General features: G+C 42.7%; 1 protein-coding gene and 1 long non-coding RNA gene across 7 annotated transcripts in view; one reads left to right on the top strand and one right to left on the bottom strand.

Moving 5' to 3' along the window:
* The window catches only part of FARS2 (phenylalanyl-tRNA synthetase 2, mitochondrial), a 521198-nt gene that overhangs the window by 78344 nt on the left and 417965 nt on the right, over positions 1-24889 (bottom strand). The window lies entirely within an intron of this gene.
* On the top strand, positions 518-24856 carry LOC111548587. Its single transcript, XR_002733474.3, has 4 exons — positions 518-645; positions 778-904; positions 21719-21795; positions 24387-24856. It is a non-coding gene; the product is annotated as an uncharacterized LOC111548587 (long non-coding RNA).

Below are 24889 nucleotides of genomic sequence, written 5' to 3' on the forward strand. Positions count from 1 at the left end.
AGCCTTATATTTTTATGTGGCTAAATTAATCACTCTTTTCCTTTATGGCTTCTGACTTTCCCACGAGGTTTACTTTTCTAAGAAAGGAAGAACTGCTCTAATTTAATCTCTATAATCAGCTGAAAGTAGACGGAGAGGCTGGGTCCATCACTTACATACGGTGTGACCTTCTACCAGTTACTCATCTCCCAGAACTTCAATGTCCTCATCTGTAAAACTGGGACAGTAAAAGCTCCTTTAAAGGATCATCGTCAATCCCAAATAAAATAATGTGGTTACGACTGAGTGTACGGCGCACAGGAAATGTTCAGTAAGTGGTGACTTTACTTCCCCGAGACTGTAAACACCATCATCACTTAACCGCTCCAGCAAATGAGTCATAGACGTGTGGCAAATTCCTGTTTCTCTGGAAGGCAGAGAGCACTGGGAATGACAGCATACCGCCCGTGGGCCAGTCCCTGGCTTGCTGTGGCACTGCCACAAATGCTGCTGCTGTGTAACTTCCTACGGAGCAGGATTAATTCCTAGCATGGTTCTTAAGTCACTTTGGGATCTGAGAGATGTTTTGATTATTCTAGGATTTGAACTTCTTGAAAAGGCTCAGGACAAATGGCAGTGAAGGCTACGTGGACACACAGTTTGTGGGTAAGCACAGCGTCATCACCTTAACTTTCATGAGAATGAAAAGAAGAAATTGCTCAAGAAAAAACCAGAATTGAGACAAAAAAGAAGTGTAAAAGCTTACATGGCATATATTTATCTGTTTTTTTCTTTTAGAGATGGGGTCTTGCTCTATCACCCAGGCTGTAGGGCAATGGTGTGATCATAGCACACTGTGGCCTCAAACTCTTCCAGGGCTCAAATGATCCTGGCACCTCAGCCTCCCCAGTGGCCAGGAATACAGGTGTGTGCCACCAAGTCTGGCTAAATTTTTTTTTTTTTTTTTTTTTGTAGAAGTGTGTGTGGGGGTCTCACTATGTTGCCAGGCTGGTCTCAAATTCCCGGCTGGAAGCGATCCTCCTGCTTAGGCCTCCAAAGGGCTGGGATTATAAGCATGAACCACCGTGCCTGGCCGTTACATGGCATTCCACATAGGAGTCCTCCTCTGTCAAATGAGAACTCGTAAGCACTACACATTGCTGAGTCCTTTAGAACACAGAGGGAAATACATACGTACACCTGGTTGAAGGCTGTGCTGAATATTCACACTCGGTCTCTTATCTGATTCTATTTATCATGGTTAGATAGGTAAAAAATACATAAAATATAAAAATTCCTTTGAAGAACTCAATTATTTAAAAAGCTTCTTACTTTAACAGAGAATAGAGTCAAACTTTAACCAATTTTTATATGAAGGAATCTACTTTCCCCATAATTTTTAATCCATGTAACCTTCTACTATTCAGGAAAAAAGGTAGCCTAGCTCTAAGGTATCATGACATAACTGATTCAGAGCGGCAGTAGCTTTTTTGGTTGGATTTCAATTTCCAAATAGCTAGAAAACACTCCTGTAGGCTACCTGTTGTCAACTTAGCATCAAGACTACGGCTCAGGTACCAGGCCTAGCATACACCGACCTTAGCCACTACAAGAAATGCTAAGGATTAGCTATATTCCTATTACCACGTTTTCAAATGTGTTTTCACCAGAGAACTCAACTTGTTTATTTCCTACAGAAACCTCTACATAGAGCACAGCACAATCTCTCAAACTCAGCAGCAAAGCCATCTTCCAACTTACATGATCTTCCGGTTTGGCTTTGACAATCCTCCCTTTGAGAGGCACAGGCTATGTCCTCTTGCCTTGAAAATGGGTGGGCTTTTATGACTGTTCCCACTAGTAGAGGGCAGTGGAAGTGATGCTATGCGACTTCTGAGGCTAGTGACAAAGACAGCAGAGCTTCCTCCTGTTGACTTGCACACTTGCTACCGTATAAGGAAGCTAACAATTCAGAGGCCACTGCAGTGAGGAAGGCCAGGCCGCTTGGAGAGGGAGAATGTTCTCCAGCCATCACCCCAGAAAGTCCCAGCAGACAGCCAGGGTCCAGTGCCAGATGTGTAAGTAAAGATGCCTCATCCCAGCCCAGTCAAGCAGTCACTTCTAGTCTTTGAGTATTCCCAGACAAGGCCCCAGCATCACAGAACGGAGACAAGGACACACGAGCATCATAAAATCAGTGCTTTATGTCACAAAGTTTTGAGGCAGTTTGTTACATGGCAATAGATAACTAGATTTTTACTCTAGGTTTACTTGAAAACAGGCCACCTTGCAACTGCTAAGGATAAATGATTCCCCAAAGCACTGCAAAACTTCCGCAGAACAATGCAAACGCATTAGCCACCTTGCCCATTAATATCCTGCTCAACAGCCACGCTTTGGGAAGCGGTCGTTCATCTCTCCCTCCCTCCATCAAAGCTAAGCAACGGATTTCCCAGAAGTCATCAGGCTGCTCCAGGATTAGTGGTGAGGGGGCAGATCTGGTGAGGGTTTTCGGAAAATAAAGTAAAATATTTAGATCATTTTGCAAGTTGCTTTTCAGATGCCACATTTTTCTCTTTGATCTGTTCCAGCTGACAGTGTGTGACAGTCGTCTCTGTGGCTGTTTACCCTTAAAACCATTTATCCTGAGATCATTAAAGATGAACGTCAGGCTGGATTTGCTATGTGTAAAGTAAACTAACAGGATGTTACTATGCCAGAGGAGTACAATAATAACTTATTATTAATATTTGTTTTGCAAAACAGATGAAATACAAATTCCCTAATATAAAGTCTAACACAAAACAATGGGATGGGGAAGGGAAATATGGTATTGACTAACCTGATTCTATAAGGATCCTCATTTCTGGGGGGGGAGAAAAAAGGAGGGTGGGACAAAGAGCCAGAGTATTACCTCTGAAGCTTGGGAGCGTTGGCAGCAACTTGGTGGGCTTGGTGACAGCACCCCTGATTTGGCCTTTGTGACACCTTTTAAACATCTGGACCAACATACAAGGATATAAAACTAGCGACACACACGTCATATCCCACATGTTCACAGGCCATAAATTCAATACATTCGTTATTACATATATGTTGACACCCGCATCTATTATTGATTTGTATACATTACAGAAATAATTTCATATTCCTCTGCTAACACTGGTCAACATAAACAGATTAAGATTTTTAACCATTAAGCAGTATTTTTAAGCCCATTAGCTTTTGCCTATCTATTTTCCTTCAATCTAAAGTTTTCAAAACTCCTATTATCAAAGTCAGTTCTGAGCAAGACTTTACAGTGTCAGGCCCAGTGTGTGGTGCAGAGTGAGTACTTAGCCAATATGTTGTGATCGACGGGAAAGGAAACCTGAGGCCAAGGCAGTGAATATATGGTTTGCCAAAAGATACAGCAAGGGCTAGTTATTACTTTGGCGGCTGAGGTTGAGATAAATTTTAAACAGCCTAAGAGGTTCATAGAAAGAAAGACTGTTGTCATCCACAATATCAAACCTGCATGACCTCTGCAGACATCTACCGAGTGCTCATTATGGCCCAGGCACTGTGCTAAGAAATGCAGGGGAAACAGAGGTGAAATCTCATCGTCCACCGGTCTTTCTTGGGCGTGCTTCCAGGAGCTATAAATTCAGCTCCAGCATCATTTTCACCCTTCACGTGGGAATCCTGAGGCAGAAGAAGTGATCTGAATATCCCCCGAGTGGTCTTGTGGGAAGAGTATTCTAAAGTTATTGAATCTAAATAACATCATTTAAAAATTACAGTCTTCAATCCTCTTGCTAATACAAGGAGAGTTTTCTTACCTTGAAATTGGAGGAAATATTGTCAAGCAACTAGACTTGAATAGGAAGGGGCCCCATATGGGCCTCTTCTAGGAAGTGCTTGAGTGAAACCTCAGCTCTGGTCCTGGGTGAGGCCTGTGGTAGCTGGTCCAAGAGAGGGTGTGGGTGTAGCACGTTCCCCGTGCCCCAGCGTCCAGCCCCCAGGCCTAAAGCCAAAACCTCATACACTTTATCTACTCCAGGTAGAATTTAAAACGCCTTCTCCAGCCCAGAGTCACTCTGGCTTAAACTGCTCCCCAATCCGAGTTCTGTCTACTCGGTGCAGCAGAGGTGGCCAGGTCTGGAGGACACCCCTCATTCAGCGTGGTCACACAGTAGGCCAGTCACCTCAGGACTAACGCCATCCCGGTGCAATAGTGATTTGCAGGGTGTTGGAAAGAGGCCTAACTGCTCACCTCCGTTGCCACGATTTCGGATGGGTTGGAAGGATTGGACAGGGCAGCTCTGAAGCCAGTGATTGGATCTCCAGACCTAAATCTTTTCAATACTTCAGCGTGAAGAGACCCAGAGGAAACCAAGGGGGAATATTGGTTCCTGTACCTGGCTCAAAATAATGAATCCTTTATGAAAAAGCAACTATACGTCCAAGGGAAGAAAATTCTTCCTTGAAATGGCAGATGTGAAGAAACTATTGATTGGTTCTGTCCCCAAAAGACAGGAACCCTTCCCTTTTGCTTCCATTCTGCTTGCGGCTGGCTCTGCTTCTTCTTGAGCTGGCTGTGAAGAGCCTCCTGCCTCCAAGTGACAACCCCACACACTGATACCACGAGCCTCCGTGGGTTCCACGGTGTTTAGGGTCAAGGATTCTGAGTTTCTTTACTTCAAGAAAAGAAATTATAAAGAAAATTGCTCTCTGGCTCCACTTAATTTTTTTCCCTTGATTGCTAAGGGGGAAGGCACACAAATTCTTCCCTGGCTGGTGAATCGGCAATTTGAATGACTTTAGAAGCTTAAATAGAGTGCTGGGAGTCACAGAAACCTGTCTTAATAGAGTCCTTTCACAAACATAATAGAATTGGCTCCTGTTAGCAAGAAAAACATCTGATGGCTGAGATTAGCTCCCTAAACTGTCCTTTCAAAATCCGTTCCACCTCTCCATTCAATGTGAAAGATGTGTCCTTTAGGTGACAGGCACTGGGATTTTTGAGATGGTATTGGAGAGAGAGAAAGCAGCTTCCTGACTGGAAGCACTAAGCAGTGCTTGGAGGGTGAAGCTGGATCCTTGTTGCAGCTTTTCACTTATATGGCTAGCTTACTCTAGGGTAAGGGTGATGGAAATAGCCCTTGGAAACAAAGCGCAGCATTTGCTAACACAGGAAGGCAGTGACAATGAAAACAAACGAATCACCTTAGTTGGCAGGAATCCTCAGAGAATGACGTGCCAGTTTAATTTTCTGGATACTCAGGGATTCATAAGGACATTCCTTGGTCTCACTCTTGAAGGGACTGTTTCTCAGCTGTAGTTTTGCATACTAGTGCACAGGGCTGGGCAGGTGATGGGCGTGCAGCAGAACCAGGCGAGGGGCCGGCGACGTGTCAGTGGGGTTTATTATTAACACAGTAGACACATCAGGGATGGTCCTCTGAGGACCCGGGCTGTGACTGCTCATGCACAGGGATGCAGATAACAATGATGACACCGTTATGCACCTGAATTAGGCTTTAAGCGGTTGACAAAGCTCTGAAAGGCAAGCTAGGCAGGTATACAAGAAACCACGTTCTGAGAGGCAAAGTTATTCTCTCTCTATAAAACTGCTATTTTGAGCAAAGACTTGGAACCAACCCCAATGTCCATCAATGATAGACTGGATAAAGAAAATGTGGCACTTGGGAGGCTGAGGCAGGAGAATGGCGTAAACCTGGGAGGCAGAGCTTGCAGTGAGCTGAGATCCGGCCACTGCACTCCAGCCCAGGAGACAGAGTGAGACTCCGTCTCAAAAAAAAAAAAAAAAAAAAAAACAAAAAGAAAATGTGGCACATACACACCATGGAATACTATGCAGCCATAAAAAAGAATGAGTTCATGTCCTTTGCAGGGACATGGATAAAGCTGGAAACCATCATTCTCAGCAAACTAACACAAGAACAGAAAACCAAACACTGCATGTTCTCACTCATAAGCGGGAGTTGAACAATGAGAACACATGGACACAGGGAGGGGAACAACACACACTGGGGCCTGTTGAGGGGTGGGGAGCAAGGGGAGGGAGAGCATTAGGACAAGTATCTAATGCCTGTGGGGCTTCAAACCTAGATGATGGGTTGACAGGTGCAGCAAACCACCATGACACATGTATACCTATGTAAATAACCTGCAGTTCTGCACACGAATCCCAGAATTTAAAGTAAAAGAAAAGAAAAAGAAAAAGACAAAAACAAAAAAGCACTGCTCTTTTGTAGCAGAGGCGGACCAGACTCAAGTTTTCCAGCTCCTAGGCTGGCGGTCTCTCCTGTATCCCTAGAAATCCTTTTCCTGCCCTGAAGAGATAGCCATGGAATTCTGGAAGTGAGGAGCAGCTCCCAGACTAACTTAGCACACTGGAATCAAAGCTAGGCAAATGTTCACCCGGGAATAATAAAACATATTCCTTCTTCCTCCCAGAAAATGACATCACTATTCACCTGCTTACTTAGTCCCAAACCCAGGATGTGTCCTCGTCTCCTGGCTTTTCCTCACACGCCACACAGCATGCCCTATGCCTCCTGCCTTCAGAGCAGACCCTGACTCATGTCATTCCCATGCCTGCCCTCCCAGTCCAGGCCAGCTGGACGGCTGAAAGCCTGTAACAGCCCTCTGCTACCCCCTTCTCTGATAGGCCATTCTCTCAAGAAGTCAGATCACATGCTAAATGAGTAAATCTGTCCCACCCCTTAAAACTCTCCATCTCACTTAGACCCCAGGTTGTGGCCCACACAGTCCTATACGTCCCAGCCCCAGCCTCCCTCTTTCCTCTCACAGCCATGTCAAACTCAGCTTTGCCTCAGTGCCTTTGCACGTGCTGTTCCCACTGCCTCCCCAGCCTGTCTGTGGTTTGCTCCTTCACTTCCCTGCTTCCTCATAGGAGTCTTCCCTAACTCTCCTTAAAAGGAGTTACTGCTTTTCCCTTCACTCTCTGCCTCACACACTCCTTTACTTTTCTTCACTGCAGGTGTCACCATTTGAAATCACATTGCAAAGGAACTTGTTCACTTATTTAGTTTAGCGTCTGTCTTTCCCGATGCCTGCAAGCTCTGTGAGGGCAGAGCCTTGTCATCCTGGTCCTTGTGTATCAGCTGTAGCTGAACAGGACCTGGCTGACAGCAGGGCTCAGCATCTACTGAGTGCATGGATAAAAGAGTGACAAGGAGAAGCCCCATCTGCTCACTGAGGACTGGACAGACACACCGGAGTCCATCACTGTACGTTTTACATAAATTCCGCATGGAAAAGAATGACACGTTCAGTGTTCCCTTCAGATAGAGCCAGGCTGCCCATAATAACATCTTTGCAAATGAATTCCATCACCCCTACTTTATACTTCTTTACAGCTTAACATATTATCAAACTACCTTAAAAAAATACACGGGACTTGCATAGTGTCTGGCACATGGTGAAAGTTCAATATTTATTGCTGAATTTAAAACATTTCTCATCTGTCATTAAATTTTCATTTTTCCCTGCCTCCTTTATTTCCTTCCAATACAAATGTATATGTTTACATTGTTGTAACTATATATAGATATGAATTTGTTTCCTGTTTTTCTTTGGTAACACTGTTTGACATTGCAACCTAGTTACTGTCATTTTTAACAGCTAGGTAATATTCCATCAAGGTGATGTACTATAATTTGCTTTTTGTAGTCTCCTCCTTTGGGCATTTAGCTACTAAAAGTTCACTGAGAGGAGAAATGCTAAACAAATGGAGGTAGAGTCGGAAGTGTCCTTTTAGCAGAACCCAAACCACGTGCTGACCAGGGCGGAGTAAAATGGCATGCTGGTCTGTCACCCAGCAGCCTGAATTCTGACTCTTTACCGCATTAGTTTATCAGAGCAAACTGTAGGCTGCTGTTAGAAAGCTCTAAATCACTTTACAAATTATTGATGAAAGAATGACTTCAAGCACTGAACAAATGTAGCCACCAGCCTCAGGAAAAGCACCAAAAGAGGGAGGGAGCCAGAGAAGGAAGGGGAGGGGGAGAAGCAACAGCTGCAAGGAAGCTGAGAAGACTTCAGTAAAGGCCCCTGCTACAGCCTGCTTCATTTCTTCGATCTCTTGAGAATACAGCCCGCAGTTTGTTAGCAGATGGATCAGCCAAAGTCAGAAGGGGAAGAAGGGGCTTGTCTATCTTGGGGATTTCCCTATCTTTCATTGTTAAAATGCTTCATAAGCTGCTGCGAAGGAGCGATTTTCTTCTTTTTCCATTTTTTTAAGTAACTTTTTCCCCCGTGCACAAATGAAATACTCATTGAAAATAATTTGGGAACTATGGGAAGGCATAAAGAAAGTAAAAATCACCTGTAGTCCTGTGAATCACAGATACCCACTGTGCAAACTGGATCCGCTGTCCTGCGCTCCCTCATGGACTAACATGAATATTTATAAAATGTGAACTAGATCACATATTCTTCTCTTTACTCTTTAAGCCCATTGTTACGTTGTGAACTTTTTTTTCAAAGGTGCGCAACTATTCTTTAAAATGTTTTAAACATCCGTAAAATAGTTCCTTGTCCAGATGAATAAACTATAATGTATTTGTTTCTCAATAGGTCACATTCAGGTTGCTTCCAAATTTTCAATCTAATAAAGAATAATGCAGACATCTTTGAACCTTTCTCAGATAAATCTCTTAGCACAGATTGTTAAAAAGCAGAATTACCAGATCAAGGGAATGGGCACTTTCAGGCTGATTCGTGTTGACAAAATACAAACTTGGAGATTTACACTCAAGGCGGCCTTCTACGAGAACGATTATGTCAATACTTCCTCATCGCAAGCAGGTATTATTGTTTTCATATTTTTAACTGTACATGAAAAATGGAATCATTATTTTAAATTATATTTCTTTGATTACTGGTAAGGTAAAACTTTTAAATTTTGTTTTCTGGCTATAAGTGTAGATAAACTGTTTAGTGAACTGTTTTTATTGAGCTGGTGCTCATTTTTCTATTAAAACAAATTTTTTTTCCACTGGTTGTTGGAGCTACTATACCAGTACTTTGTAGAAGTAAAAAAAAAAGACAAGGGCTGTACTTTCTGCAGAACAAAAGAGATGTGCATGAAAACAAAATTAGAAGGAAATACACCAAAATGTTGAGCAGGTGTTATGGATTAGGTGGTAGGACTGTGGGTACTTGCTGAATTTTCTAGAAGCAGCCTAATAAAAAGGTAACAATAAACCATCTTCCATATACATCTCATGTGGTGCCGATGGCAGGATGGATGGGACAGCTGTATGGGAAATACAGGGTGGACTGATTTTCCTTTTAAATCTAGTTGATTATAATTCTCATTTAACATTTTCCCTATGTTCACTTGTGTTGTTGATAGAGATGCCCACCAGAAACCCTGTTCTAGTTGACCCTGTGGATAAACAATGGCAGGTGACAGCTGCCCAAGCTGGTGCTGTGGATGCTTATGTATAACCCATGGCCACTCATGACTAACCCGTGGCTACTCTGACCATCAGCTGCAGTCTTGTTTTCCTGGTTATGTGTCTCAGTGTTGGTTGGACACCTTTACTGAAGTACAAGTTTGCTCACATTCGCACAATGTTCAAGCACACACAAGTGCTCTGAGGACGAGCATTGTTTCTCATGCCTTCATCAACACCCTAACAGCATCTGAGCTACGCTACATTCTGTTGAAATCAAATAACCATTAAAATCATTGTGATTACGTAGCAGGAAGGAAAGATTGCTATGGGCACATACCGGGCTATAGCTGTTTCCATATTGGGGTTGGAGGAAGAAATTCAACTTTAGAGGGAGAACAACTCTTTAGGAAAACACTTTGAAGAGTTTTTTTTTTTTTTTATTATGAAAAGTAAGACTCTCAGGAACTGGGAAGTAAAAACGGAAAGTAAAAGGATCTCATTCTGGGGTGTTGTTACAGAGGAAAGGTGTGTGTTGGGGGGTGGGGATGGGGGAAGTGAGGGTTCCTCTTAGTCAGGACAAAAAAGATAGGCGTTTTGGGAGGACCAGGCACTTAGGAAAAACCAGGAAAGGATAGAAGATTTTCTAAAGAGACGGCTGCTTCCTGGTGTGAATCTATTCACAGGGCAAGGATGGAGAGTAAGAGATTATGGTGATGAATCACTGATAAACTGTCAAAACTGCAATGTGGAAATTCAATTTTAATAGTTTCCTCTCCATTACTTCTTTTGAAAGCCATTGTACTGTTTAGGAGACCCTGGGAAAAGAGGGAAGGAAGGCCATCAGCATTGCGGACATGTTAACACTCCAGGGAGTGTTGACAGGAGGGGTGATGGAGGAGGGTCTTGAAGCCAGAATTTAGAGCTGGAGGAGACAGGAGGACATAAATACCTCCCAGGCAATCTGCAAAAGCACTCAACAGGGCAGGTCAGTGCAGGAGGGCTTAATGTTTTTATTTGGATTTTAGAGGGAAGGGTAGAAGGAGGCTGGTGACCCCAGGGCACATTTTAGTCGCAATTATGTTCCACAGGCTGGTATCACTCATTTTGAGGACCAAGTTTTAATGTCTTGCGCGGCTAAGGTTTCTCAGGATATAGAGGGGATCACCCCTAAAAAGCATAGCCTGAAGGAAGCATTAGAAACTGAGAGGTTTGCTTTGTCACCTCTGTTCTCTGGCCTTCAACAGAAGGTCAATTGCGGCAGGTCATCTCTTCTCCAGCAAAAAAATTTATGAGACTATTTCCTAAGGACAAGCCTCTGGCAGGATGTTCCTAGAGCTTAGCTTACGATTCCGGCCACAAATCAATGTGTTTCAGACATTCCTTCTGATCCAAGGGGCGCCACTTCCGGATCAAGACAAGACTGCAGCCTCGTTCACCAGGTTATAAAACAGACAGTGGGGAAAATCTCCAGGAAGCACACAGCAGGTGTTTCCGCATTTGGTCAGCTGGTAGAACTTTCAGAGAAGTTCTTGGGAAATTTAGAGAGCTCATTCCAAAACTTTGGAGAAAGAGGGGCTGAAGATAGAAAAATGAGTTATTTATCATATTCCCTCTGTAACTCACAGACTTAAAGAGCACAAACCAGGGTCTTTCCCTCCTAGCTTCCACGCCACTCAGCCAGGTAGGTCCTTCTTCGGCACTTCTGAAGGATGTGGGAATGAGACATGTTTGAAGCTCCAGAGGCCAATGAGAGCGCAAGCAGCCCTCGTATTACAAAGGATGGCTATGTGTGAAATGAGGTGAATCTCTTCCCCAAGAGATTATTTACTTCGAGAGTCAGAGGCTATCTGCAGTAGTGGTTGAGGGCACAGCACTGACAACACAGACTATAAAAGCATGTCCTCTGTGATGTAAACTTAGTGCCTCTGAAAGAAGCCATGGCCTTAGGGGCTAATCCCGGCTAACAGGTACCCTCTTCCAGGAGGCCAAAGTGTCTCCTCAAGGCACCAGCTCAGATTTCCTATCTCCCTCCCATCCACCTTTCCCCCTAAATCTACAAAGGATGGCAACCTTCTAACATTGATGGAAATGTCTCTTAAAACATGGACATTGGCTGAGTCTACAAAATAGTTTTGTCTGTTTATCAGACCTCCAGGAACTTGGGTGAGTGTGGTAAGGGGAGGGGATGTGAGAGGCTAGAAACGCAGGCACCTTTTAGAGGATGCTTCTTTGAGAAAGAGATTTGACAAACTGTTTATCTGTTGGCTTCCCTCATGAGGTTTCTCACTGAGTTCCCATTTCTACAACCGCCTCCCAGGCTCTTCCTTTTGCTCAGCTCCAAGCTTTGGAGGCTTTGATGCCTTGATCTCTCCTGTTTTTCTCTTAGTTTGATCGCTCTGTTTTCCACATCCATCCATTTCTTGCAATTTTCAAAGATGCCATTTGAATCCCTACTTTCCTTGCTGCCATCTGCATTAACGGACTGCCTGACAAACTGATTCATTCACTCATTCATTCCTCACCCATTTACTGCATTCCTCCTTGGTGCTGGGCATGAGACATAATTCCTACCCTCAGGAATTTCACAATCGAGTCAGCAAACAGACATGTGAACGCTTCAAGTAGCTGCGAGATCAAACTATATGTGTGAGAAATGAGCACACTCTGCTACACAAGCTCGCGGGGAAGAACAATGACTCTTGCCTTTGACTCCCTGACTACAGCCCCTTGCTTGGCTCTGCATGGGCTGGGTACCCACTCCTCTCTGTCCTACTCACGGAAGCCAGGATAATTTCCCAAAGCATCATTGCAAGGCCACTGTCACTAACGGGGACTTACCTGTGGCACTGGCTCCCACACAGGTATCTTGGTTCTGATTGTTGGAAAGTATTTGGAGCAGAGCACTTAAATGCTCTACTGCCAGAGAAGTCTAGCCAGAGGAATTTGATTATGCTGGCTCATTGCCAAGTTCTGGAACCAATATTACAGTGTGAGGGGGCGAGGCAGAGGCAGGGGCATTTGTACCTTGCCAGAGAGGAAAGCCGGAAGAAATAACTTGAATGGGAGCTAGGAGGAGACAGAAGAAAGCAGAACACAAACCTTACCTACTTTGTGGTTCCTCTTCAGACCAGGCCTTTTGAAATATGGTTGCTTTGATGCTCAGTATTTATACCATGCCCATATTAAAAAAAAAAAAAAAAAAAAAAAAAGCGAGACATATGGTTGGCTCAAGAATTTGTTCTGATTCACAAATTTATATGAAAGTTAATCATCTTTGGTTACATAAAAATTAATCATCTTTGGTTTGTTTTAAGTTAAAAAATAACATTTCATGAAATTAATTGAGAACAGTTTTAGATATGTGGGTGCTTTAAATACACATATGCCTCTGAATTGAGATCGATTTTTAAAGATAATTGTTTCCAATGACAATAACCATCTCCTGGTTGTTCCAGGAATGACTATACTCTGTGGTTTTCTCAAACGGAATTTTCTTTGTACCAGGTAAATATTGAGACAACATTTAAGTTGGCTCAAGTCTGTCTATATTGACTGCAGAAAGCAGCAAATATCATGGGACAACACCAGAATGAGAGAGGGAATCTCGCAGTCATAAGATGGGGCATACACTTGAGATTGACTACCAAGATTTTCTCTTACTAACATAGAATAAAAGCACACACTAAGTCCTAGTAAGTTTGGGAGCATTTAATAGATAATTAAACAAAATGAAAGTTTCACATTCAGAAATATGACTTCAAATATAATTCTTTTAACTGCTGTTAACACTTTCCATAAAAATCTGATTTGCGATCATTTCATATATTATTATCAGGCATGTGGCATACGGTCCACCTTCATGTGACATTGTAAATGTCCTTATGGCTAGCTCTGCTCTTTGCAATGGTTTTATTAGAATGTTATTGAGAATTAAAGCAGATCCCAAACTCGGACACCATAGGCATGTGCAATAAAATATATCGTTAGTCTCATAATTTTAAAATAGGAGATGATATAAATCTGAATTTGCAAATATGTATCCAGTTAATATGTGTATTGTTTGTATTTAACAAATACAAACTCCAGTTGAAGGCCATGCCTAATCTGAGAATGTAGGAGGAAAGAGAAGAATCAAATACATGAAATCATCAACAAGAGACAAAAGCAGAATCCCTTCGTTCATCTCACGCTCGGTTCAAGTGTGTTTCCTTTATGACTGCAGCTGACATCTTTAAGTGCCCTTAAGAAAAGCTTCTTGCATACATAAATGGGCTGTACTAAACTAAGCCTTTCTGTTACAAACTTGAGTCCGGTTGTTTTGACTGCCATTTTATTATTTTTTTATATGAGCCTAACCAAATTTAATAGTAGTTATCTTTATTTTAATTTATACTTTAAGTGCTTCCTTCATTCAGTAAAAAAGTGAAATTTCCCTCAGGTGAGAAAAAAAGAATCATTTTCACCTTAGGTTCAATGCAGCAGGTGCCATGATTATGACCGAGATGTTGTTCAATACGTAGGAAAGGTGATTAGGAAAACAAATTCTGTGCTATGCAAAGGACAGTGACATTTAACTTCCTACTGGATATGTTAGCCAATGGAAAATAATGAAAACAATGTATCTTCTGTAGGTTATTATGAATTAGTCCAGGTTTATTTTATTCATCTCTGAATTTTGTACTGAATTTGGTAAAGATCAGCTCTCCTAGCCACTTATATGCAACTTCTCTTTATGGTTTCTAAGTTACTCTTTCAAAATGAAATATTCAGAAACTTGGAGACACAAATCTCAAAGACATACTATATAATCACTTGGTAATGTTCTTACTATACTTGTTCTGTGATTTATCCCAGCTGAACAGGACTCTTTTTAACACTGTATTTGGTACATGTGGAATGGCAAGTAACATATTTCATGACTAGACAAAGAGTTACCGTAGACAATACTACACTGATACCAAAATACACATGGAGATGTGTCTGGCTTTCTCACTTCAACAATTCCGATAAGTTTCCATTGAAAAGAAGTCTATTTTCTCTGTCTCCTAAAATTCTCGGTCACTCCTCTCCAGAGCTTCTTCCTTTGAACAGAGCCACACAGACTGGGACACATGACAATCAAGTCCCTGTACTGACTGACAGCACACATGTGGTTACCAGCTACTTATCACTGTGTGTGTGTGTGTGTGTGTGTGTGTGTGTGTGTGTGTGTGTCTATCTGCAAATATAATGTATTTTTATTGACTCAAGAGGTAAATATATGCAACTTTATCAAACACCTTCTTCACCAAATATTTATTGACCACCTAAGTTGTGACATAACTCTGTATTTTTTTCTTTCCCCTAAAAAATGCAGATTAAAAAACTTTTTTAAATTAATTCTCCATAGTAATTGGGAAATATTGGTAGAAAGTACAGAGTATGACCGGTAGTAAAAAGGAAATTGGGGTCTGGCCTCAGCCTGGCCACCGACCACTTCTTGTGACTCTGAGAACTTCCCTCTGCCTGGGTTGGTCTCAATGGTTTCATTTGTATCATGAAGGAACTAGACCAGACAATTTCTTTAAAAAATCCCTCCAAGCACAAAATGCCACAGTTCCAAATATGGAAGTATTTTATAATGTTGGTAACTGGCAAAAATAGTACTTCTCCCAGAAAAACGAAATGATATTGATCTCATTTAGGTTATAGGCATTCCTATGTGAGAAGAAGGCAAATATCACACCTCTATCCACCCACTCAAGAATCTGAGAGTCTAGGCAAAGAGAAATCAGGCATTCACAGAAGTACTGTGAAAAAAAAAAAAATTTGAATGACCACAAACATTTTGCAAATGAAACATGATATAAAACACCAATAGCAAATCATTGCTCCTTGTCTACAGTTGCCGGGAAATAAGAATTCCCAACTTGCAAACTATTACCTTTGCATGGGTCGGCCAAGGGTCCGATCCCCACTGGCCTTTACAGTGTGGCCAACTAGAACCAACATCTGACCAACAAGTCTTTCTCTTAATATCTCCGTCAAAAACATCTTCAACAGGAAGTTAACTTTATAAGAATGTCGACAAATGAAGAAAGTTGGCAGTCTGGGCTGTTGCCAATATTAGGCTTACAGGCAAAGAAAATAAATGGCGTGAATCTATCAAGATGTGGCAATTTCTCTGATATGTGACATCTGCTTTCCCATTTCTGTTTCTTTCTAATAAGAATGCAGTAACTGAAAACAATCATTTTTAAACTGACAAAAAACAGGACACATCCTCAGGACAAATGTTTCTAAGTCAGTGTTTGAATACAACATAGACATAAACCTTTGGCTAGATCACCGAATACTGATACGATTCACTTCAATGTTTTGGCTAGTATTTGGTTGGGCTGAAAGAATTCTTCCACACACACAATAAATTCTTATAGACTCAGAAGTTTAAATACGCAAATAAGTAAAATGATTAAAGGATTCCATAAACCTACCATCCAGAGAGGAACGCATTTAACATCTTGTCTATCTAGCCTCCTAAGTTGGACAGATACATTATATATATTACGTATTTATATGTATATTCATAGCTCAAGTCCATCTCATACTCCAGACACACCAAGGCGTCCCAAGAGCTGCAGAGATCATTATGCTGGCACCCCTGTGTGCAAATCTGAGAACTAAGGCACCCTGTTTGGGAAGCTCTACTCTACACTTCCATAAGTTTGAGTTTATCAGAAACAAGCATCACTGACAATGCAGCAAAGAAGCTTCATTTCTTGGAAAGTCCCCATGTTTCTTCTATCTGTCCCTCACTTCCACAGAGCTGGCATGAGTTCAACTAGCATAAGTTTAGCTGAAGTCTGCATAAATGCCGGGGAGCATAGAATTTTCTCACTGCCCCAGTCCCATTAAAAAAATAAAACCATTGTAATTGTATCCTTGCTAACCTGGATCTCTTCTTGCTTCTGCAGATACTTGCACCAGGATGGACAGGCCCAAATTTGTGGCCTTATTAACCGTGGCACCCTAGGAAGGGAATGAAGGAATGTCTTCCCGAACGAGTCTTTCTGATGGCAGAAGTGGGGAAGCAGGTGCTGGAGGCTGGACCCGTTCACTTCAGCTTCAGGAACACAGGTGCCATGCACAGCAAAACCAGATGTGGCGTCTGCCCTCCGGGCGCACACTGGTGTGGAAACTGACACATACATGAGTATAATCAACATGGGAAGCAGACAGTGCTTCTCTAATTGGCTTGTGCTTCCCCAAATTCCTTCAGGGTAGGGACCGCATATGCTATCATTTGCCTTTCCTCAATGGGAAGCACAGTTTGGGGCCCAGAGAAGGTGCTGGGGGGCTCTTGGTTGGTAGACTGACTTGATGCTAAACTGCAAAGGCAGAGGAGATACATTCCCTTCACAGCCCCAGAGGTCTTTGGTTATGTTAATTACTCCTACCTTCCCCTAACAAATGGCTAGGGTGTCACAGCAAGAGGGCCCAGAGGGTGCATTAATTGCAGTGGCCCATCTCATCACATTACTCTCACTATTCAAAGGTGTTTCTAATCCAAAGGCAAAATACAGTGTCTCCAAACTCCAGGGAAAGAACAGAGGAACACATGTTGTCAGTGGCAACCAAACTTAGCTTCATCATGAATCACTGTGGCCTCATTCTGACAGGTCCAGTTGCAGCCTAGCCCTAGATCGCACCAAGCAGTGACTCAGCTACAATGAAACTTCAGATGCTATTTTTAAGGGGGGCTCACAAGGGGAAGGAGGGAGGTGTAGAAATGCTTTATTATTTTTTCCTGAATTTTCATAGCCTCAACTAAATCTTTACTTTGAGACCAGAATTCTGGAAAAGTTAACCTGTCCCTGAAGTTATGTAACCCATAGTTTACTTTTTATATCACAGTTTGCCCATTAAAGTCACAAACCATTTCCATGGCCAAAATTTGTTTTCAGTAAAATCGAAAAGTTTTCAGAAGGGTCTGGACACAAGGGAAGCAATTATGGTACAGTGGGAGGAACACTGGCTTAAGAAGCTGATGGTTCTGCAGCTTGTAAGTTGTGTCACTGTGGGACTGAAGGGCCAGGATGTGGCCAGGGGATAGTGAGGCTGAGGTGGCTGTCCTGGATGGAGTCTCAGGGTGGGCCACCACGGGCATGGGTGGGTGTGCCTGCCCTGCTAGCTCTGCACTTTGGATTGGTGAAGAAACCCCACCAAAGCCGCTTTAGGTTCCACAGACTTCAGTGCTGTCTTCTTTTCACTCTTGCCTTCCCACTGAAGGGGCTTTGCTGTGCCCACGGCTACCGACTGATTCCTGTGTTCATTTACTCATCCTTCTCTGGACTTTTTCTGACTGCTACCTTCTCTTGAGCAATTAGCACAGTGCACAGATTTCCAGAGTGGAGACATGGTATTTTTGTGGAAAAGTAGGACAACGTCTTCCTCAAATGCACGTTCCTCACGATGATCGGAATTGTGTTTCCTCTCCTGGCAAGGTCCCTGTCTTCTGGGGAACAGTCCCCCTACAGTGATTTTTGGCTTATGTTTTTTCTTAGACACAAGCGATGGCTCAGAAGCCTCACCTCCCAGCGTTGTTGCGATTTCTCCCGCGGGTGTCCCCGTAACATCTTTGGGAGAGCAAGCCATCCAGCTCAGAAGCGCTTTCATGAGGCAAAATCTAATCTAAAAACTCTTCCGTGGCAACATCTTTAAAGGTTAAACCATCCTGTGTAAACATGTGCTTGGTTCTTGGAGTAAGTCCTTTCCTATTTTTTCCAGAGCTAAGTCTTCCAGGCTAGAAGGCTTAGGAAGAAATAACGCCCAAATTGGCCCTACAGTGTTGAGTGCAAGTGGGGCACAAGAAGGGGGAGCCTCAGCATCTGCTGATAAATCCATTCATACCACAGTGACCTTGAACACCACAGTTCTTTCTGTAACACCAGGAAGCTCCAGCAGAAACAGAGGAGAGAACTGAGCAGAGCCCCAGCTCAACGCTGAGATTTCCTTGTGCTACACCACATTAATCCTAAGACCGAAGAGCTCATTAGCCAATCACTTTCATGAACAAACCCATCTAGCTCTGGGGACAGGAAGAGCAGAGACAGAGTGGGAGTAACTCTTACGTCATGCTCTGAAAGCTCGGCCATGAAGCCTCATTTTTCTGAGGTACTCATGGACACTGCAACTTCCTCCTCCTCAGCTTCTGGCCAGCAACAGGCCCTAAATTAGTTAAATTTAACTATAATAAACATGCTGCAAATGAATTATATTTAACTCTAACAGCCACCTCAGGGTTTGTCTGGAGATGAAATAATTTTAGCTTATGCTACCATACGTCCCCCAACTAAGGCAGAAAGTAATTACCTAAGGATTTACTGTAATGAGTTCACTGACACTCATTATTCATTATAGTGCGTGGACATTCCAGTCTTTTATACAGTCAGGCATAGACTGCACACTGCTGAATATATAGTCTTGAGTGAGCACAATAAGGACACTAAAAATAAAAAGCCACCTGATTTCAGTCTTAAGAATTAGCAGTAATTATGAGAAGCCCCGGCTGAAACTTTACACCATCAGTAGAACTGGGCCTGCTAAGAAAATGAACAATGTGATAAGCTTTTGGAGCGATGACACTGCAGAGCAACACTTAAAAAGTGTGCTTATTTAAAAAAAAAAATGTAACTGGGCTTCAGTGCTGTGCATACTAATGAGAACTCATGTTTTTCTATCCATTAAAGCAGGATCCTACTCAGAAGCATTTGGTTAGGGAAAGAGTTTGTGTTTCTAAAAATACGTACAAGTAATAACTTGCCCAAAATGCCATTCCTTATAAAATATTACGATATTCTACATTTCATTTAGTCTGAATAATCTTGCCATTAAAAATTCTCCTTTATCTAGTCACCCCTCGTGATCCATTGTGTATCAGCCATAGGCCAAGTACTGTAAGCATAAAGAACAATAAGACATGGTTTCTACTGTCTAGAAGCTAAAAGTTTACTTAGCCCTGTAAGTAAATATTTCCTGAATTGTGATATCCACAGTGATTGGGGGTGTACTGCCCGTTGAATACACATTATCTAGTCAGTATTGATATAAGTTATTTGGGTGGAGAAATCTAAATATGACTCGATCAAGGACCAAAGCAACTCTAGGCAGCTTTGGCCACTGAATGTCCTCTGTATACGTTGTGCATTCTGGGCATACACACCCATGCTTGGCTGTATATATCATTAATACACTGCTGTTAACTTTTATATAAGGGTTTATATCTTGCCTCATCCTATGAAAATTTTAAGGAGGCCTACAAAAGAAGGTATACAATAAAATAATGTTTGAATAGGATAGAAATCAAGAATCAACATAAGAAATGGGATGTTACTGACACTTTTCTCATGTCAGACTCCATTTTGCCTGCTTCTTCCCCACTCCCATTCATAGGTCATGAGCTGTGCAAGCAGCTAAAGGGATCTGAAGGTGTGGGGTTAGAGGGAGGCACAAGGCGTGCTTAAGCCAACTCGGCCTCTTCTCCTTCACCAGCTCCTCCACTAAGCCCAACTCCGGACAAGGTGCTGGGTGCTCTTGCAGGTGAGAAGGTGGTGCTGGCAGTCACTCCGCTTCACTCTCTGAATCTCAGGTCCTCTGTTTGACATCAGGAGGCCACATGACTAGCAGGGCAGGATTTGGAAGCTCTTGACTTGGGCCTATAATATCACAGAACAGCATCAAAGCCCTCTCCTAATACACTGCAATATGATGAGGGAAAATATTAGCAAGTACAGGACTACTGAGATCAGGGAAAAGAGCACACAGCAGCAAGCCCTTGGGGGCTGACACATTCGGAGGCTCTCTCCAGCCACAGGGAAGGCAAAATGGTCATTTACGAAACCCTTAAGGTTAAATTTACCCTTATCTTGAGGCACACGAACTCTTAGTGCTTAATTTTTAAAACATTTCTCACAAAAGGTTTTACAGGCGGGACAGGGGGTTTCTCTGGCTATTTGACCAGGGTACCGGGGGCATGGGGGATGGGCTGAGTGATAGGAATGGACAACCCTCAACAAGCTTACTATGGGACCTACAGGAGTAATTTTCTCTGTTTCTCAGGATCTGCTGATAGAAGCTGAAGGCACAATGTTCAAGTACTGACCACAGAAGGCAATGGCAAAGGAGGCCAGGGTAACACGTCTGCTCTGTGTCAAGGAATGGCTCCTATTTTCCCATTCCAGGACTACTTTCTAAGGAGAAAGGGAATTAACATCTGTTTGTTGTTTTCAGGGACTGCACTAGGTACCTTATATTGCTTATTAAAATATAACCTTGGAAGGACTGTGCACTATTATCATCATTACAAGTGATTAAAGCCCTTGAGGCCTAGAGAAGTTAAGAAACTTGCTCAAGGTGGGCCGGGTGCGGTGGCTCACACCTGTAATCCCAGCATTTTGGGAGGCCAAGGCAGGTGGATCGCCTGAGGTTAGGAGTTCAAGACCAGCCTGGCCAACATGGTGAAACCCTGTCTGTATTAAAATCCAAAAAAATTAGCTGGGCGTGGTGGCAGGTGCCTGTAATCCCAGCTCCTCAGGAAACTGAGGCAAGAGAATCACTTGAACACAGAAGGCAAAGGTTGCAGTGAGTTGAGATCATGCCATTGTACTCCAGCCTGGGCGACAAGAGCCAAAAAAATAAAAATAAAAATAAAAACCACACACACAAACACACACACACACACACACACACACACACACACACACACACGAAACTTGCTCAAGGTAACATAGCAATGAAGAGATAAAACCTGGATTCAAACTTGGATATTCCTTCAAAGCCATCCGTTTTTTGCCTCAGCTATTTCTACATAAAGAATAACAAATGTTTTGCCTGAATTAAACAGTAAAAAACATCTAAACCTCAATTCATTTAATTGAATGAAGTTCAGGAATTCACTTTCCCTCTGGTTTCTCTGGCTATTTGACCAGGGGACCAGCCATTTCAGTATCACATGGACACACACGGATAACCCTAACAGTGTGCTGGGTGTCCAACAGTCTTTCCCAAGCTTGAATTGGTACAGTAAGTATCATTCATATGAGCTGCTGCTGTCCAACAGCACAAGAGTGACAACGAATTAAATATTTGCTTATGTGGCTACTTACAAGATACATATGAAACAGAAAAGAAACCTCACATTATAAGAAGTCATCACCATTTATAAGTAAAATTCAACATAGCTGAAGCTACTAAACCCCACATCATCCCTTGAGGGAAGAAAGCCTCTCATCTGTTTTCAAATTTAAAAACCTCTCATCTGTTTTCAGACCTCCTATTTATTGTCGGTGTACACAGACTTCTGAAGGAGCTGAGCAGAGGAACGGTAAAGAGAACCTCTCTGATGGTGGGCATTAAAGGAAAGTGGGCTACGAAATAATAGAGCAGGAGATTGTGGAAAAGCTCGGCAGCTCAGGAAACCCACACACCACACACAAAATCCCACATCAATGTTAGAAAGTGTTTCTCTTGCTCTAAGAGTCGATCACCAGCAGCCAAAATATTTTTTGAGGAAAATAGCACCTGTCTTTTTCAACCCACTAAAGTTAAGATGTATTTACCCACTGTAAATGCAGCCAGAAAGAAATGTAAACTAACTGTTGCTAATACCTTTGCATGGCTGGGTCTCCACTTCCCCCTCTGTAAAATAACAGATTTGGACAGATTGTTCTAAGGGCTTATCCAGCTCTGATGTTCTAGAATTCTGTGGGTTTAGCTGGATGGCTCCATGTTTGGTACTGACAGTCATTTTCTTAAGGGGTTATCTTTAATGCCAAATGATATCTTACTTTTTTCCCCAAATTTTTATTTTGTTTATATTCACTTAGTTATATTTAACAAAGAATATAATCTTTTTTATTTTTTTGACATGGAGTCTCGCTGTGTTGCCCAGGCTGGAGTGCAGTGGTATGATCTCGGCTCACTGCAGCCTCTGCCTCCTGGGTTCAAGCGATTCTCCTGCCTCAGCCTCCTGAGTAGCTGGGACTATAGGCATGCACCACCATGCCCGGCTAATTTTTGTATTTTTAGTAGTGACGGGGTTTCACCATATTGGCCAGGCTGACCTTGATCTCCTGATGTTGTGATCCGACCACCTCAGCCTCCCAAAGTGCTGGGATTACAGGCGTGAGCCACTGCACCCAGCCAAATATAATCTTTATTTTTAACTTTTATTTTAAGTTCAGGGGTACATATGCAAGTCTGTCATATAGAGAAACTTGTGTCATGGGGGTTTGTATTCAGATTATTTTGTCATCCAGGTATTCAGCCTGCTATCCGTTAGTTATTATTCCTGATCCTCTCCCTCTTCCCTCCCTCCACCCTCTGATATACCCCAGCATGTGCTGTACCCCACTATGTGTCCATGTGTTTGCAACATTTAGCTCCCACTTGTAAGTGAGAACATTCAATATTTGATTTTCTCTTCCTGTGTTAGTTTGCTAAGGATAATGTCCTCCAGCTCTACCCATATTTCTGCAAAGGATATGATCGCATTCTTTTGTATGGTTGCATAGTATTCCATGGTGCATATGTACCACATTTTCTTTATCTAGTCTACCATTGATGGGCATTTAGGTTGATTCCATGTCTTTGCTATTTTGAATAGTGCTGCAATGAATACACGTGTGCATGTGTCTTTATAAGAGAACAGTTTATATTCCTTTGGGTGTATCCCCAGTAATGGGATTGCTGGATCAAATGTTAGTTCTGTTTTTAGGTATTTGAGGAATTGCCATACTGTTTTCCACAGTGGTGGACCTAATGTACATTTGGATATGATCTTAACCACATTTTAATTATTTTGTCTGTTTGTCTGTCTTTGCCTCCAGTGTCTAGCACTGTACAGGCCTGGTATACAGCAAAGCTATCATGTACTATTTACTAAAATAGCACTGCTCTCTGTCCTTGCAACTGGAAAGTTTCCTGGAACTTCAGGCACTGCATAGTTCTTCCACAGTCAGGCTGGCTGCTCTCCTGACTTGAACTCCTGGGGGGGCACGTTGGTGGCATTTCTTTCAACTCAAAGCAAATTCAGGGACCTGCAGTGGTCATTAACCAGCAAGGGTTTACTGAGCATATTTCTGTGCCTTACACTACATAAAAAGCAAAACAAACAAACAAACAAACAATATTATTGACTCTTAGTTATGTTTCTTTTAGTTAGGAAATAAATATTCTAAGTCAGTTGAGGGAGTTACTGGATTCTTCTTTACATAGCCCACCATTCCTGGCACTAAGCACTGCACACATGAGGTACCCAGTATTTTGGGTTTAGTTGAGTTCAATGAACCGATAACTACCATAGTCTTTTCAAGTGCAGCACCCTAGACCTGTTATGCTATGAATCTTCCCTTTCTCCTTCCACATCCTACCATGGACCCAGAGGTACCTCCCTTTCCCGGGTCACTTCAATGCCAGGGCCTGTGCAATTACAGCCACCTCCTCTCCAAACCCTCATGACATTCAGCCACATCACCAACTCATTCCACTCAAGGAAGGGTGGAACTGTCCTAAAAAGGAAGCAGAAAGCTCTTACCTCCTGCCAAGAAGCTGCCCAGTAGTTGGTAGTAACTGGCTTCTCACTTACCAATTTGAGTCCTTCCAGGGTTTTGTGAAAGGATTAAAAAGGCAATACTATACAGTTAAACCTCAAAGGAATTAGCTGAAATTTCCATTATCTTTTCAAATGGCTAAATGCATCTCAGCCCCTTATGTTTCCAGAAATTGTTTAGAATGTACTTCTCTCTATCTCAGGTCACTAACATATCTGCTCTGGAATACATGGTTCTGGCTCAGACAACCTGATCTGAGGGGAAAATAAATACGACAGAAACATAAAGCTTACTACCTTATTACCAAGCAGTTAGAAATCACCTCATCCACACACACCCAGGCCTCTGTGTCTCTCTGACAGTCTCCTCTCTCAAATCTTTCTAGAGTCTGTGAGACTACATCTCTGAGAAATGCTTCCTGTTTTGAAGATGGAGCTGCATCATGACCTCTGCACGCCTGCCCAGTCAGCATACCCCAGCATACTTGCAGCTATGACCCATGTGTTTAACAACACTGCGAGATGCCAGCCTCAGGCACCTCTGGAGAGAGCCCGCAGAACCGTGGCCCCTATTCACCCATCTGCGGACCATGAAGTCAGCGGAGGCTCCAGATGTCAACTCGCCGGGGTAAGCCATCAGTCAACATCCTGGCCATCGGAGTTTTTGGGTGAGCATCCTCAGGACAGTGGTCGCATGTGACTGCCCAGCTCTACTTAAACACATTTAGTCCCTTCACAAACAGCCTGTCCTTAGAAAGCTTTTTGTGAGGAGCTGAAATTGACCTTTGATAACTTTCTTCCCACTGGTCTTTGTTTTGCCCTGAAGCAACAAGTATACTCCCTTTTCTCTTTAAAACAACAAATAAAACAAACAAAAAACCCCCTCAGC

The sequence above is a fragment of the Piliocolobus tephrosceles genome, chromosome 5 (genome assembly GCF_002776525.5).
Source record: "Piliocolobus tephrosceles isolate RC106 chromosome 5, ASM277652v3, whole genome shotgun sequence".
NCBI lineage: Eukaryota > Metazoa > Chordata > Mammalia > Primates > Cercopithecidae > Piliocolobus > Piliocolobus tephrosceles.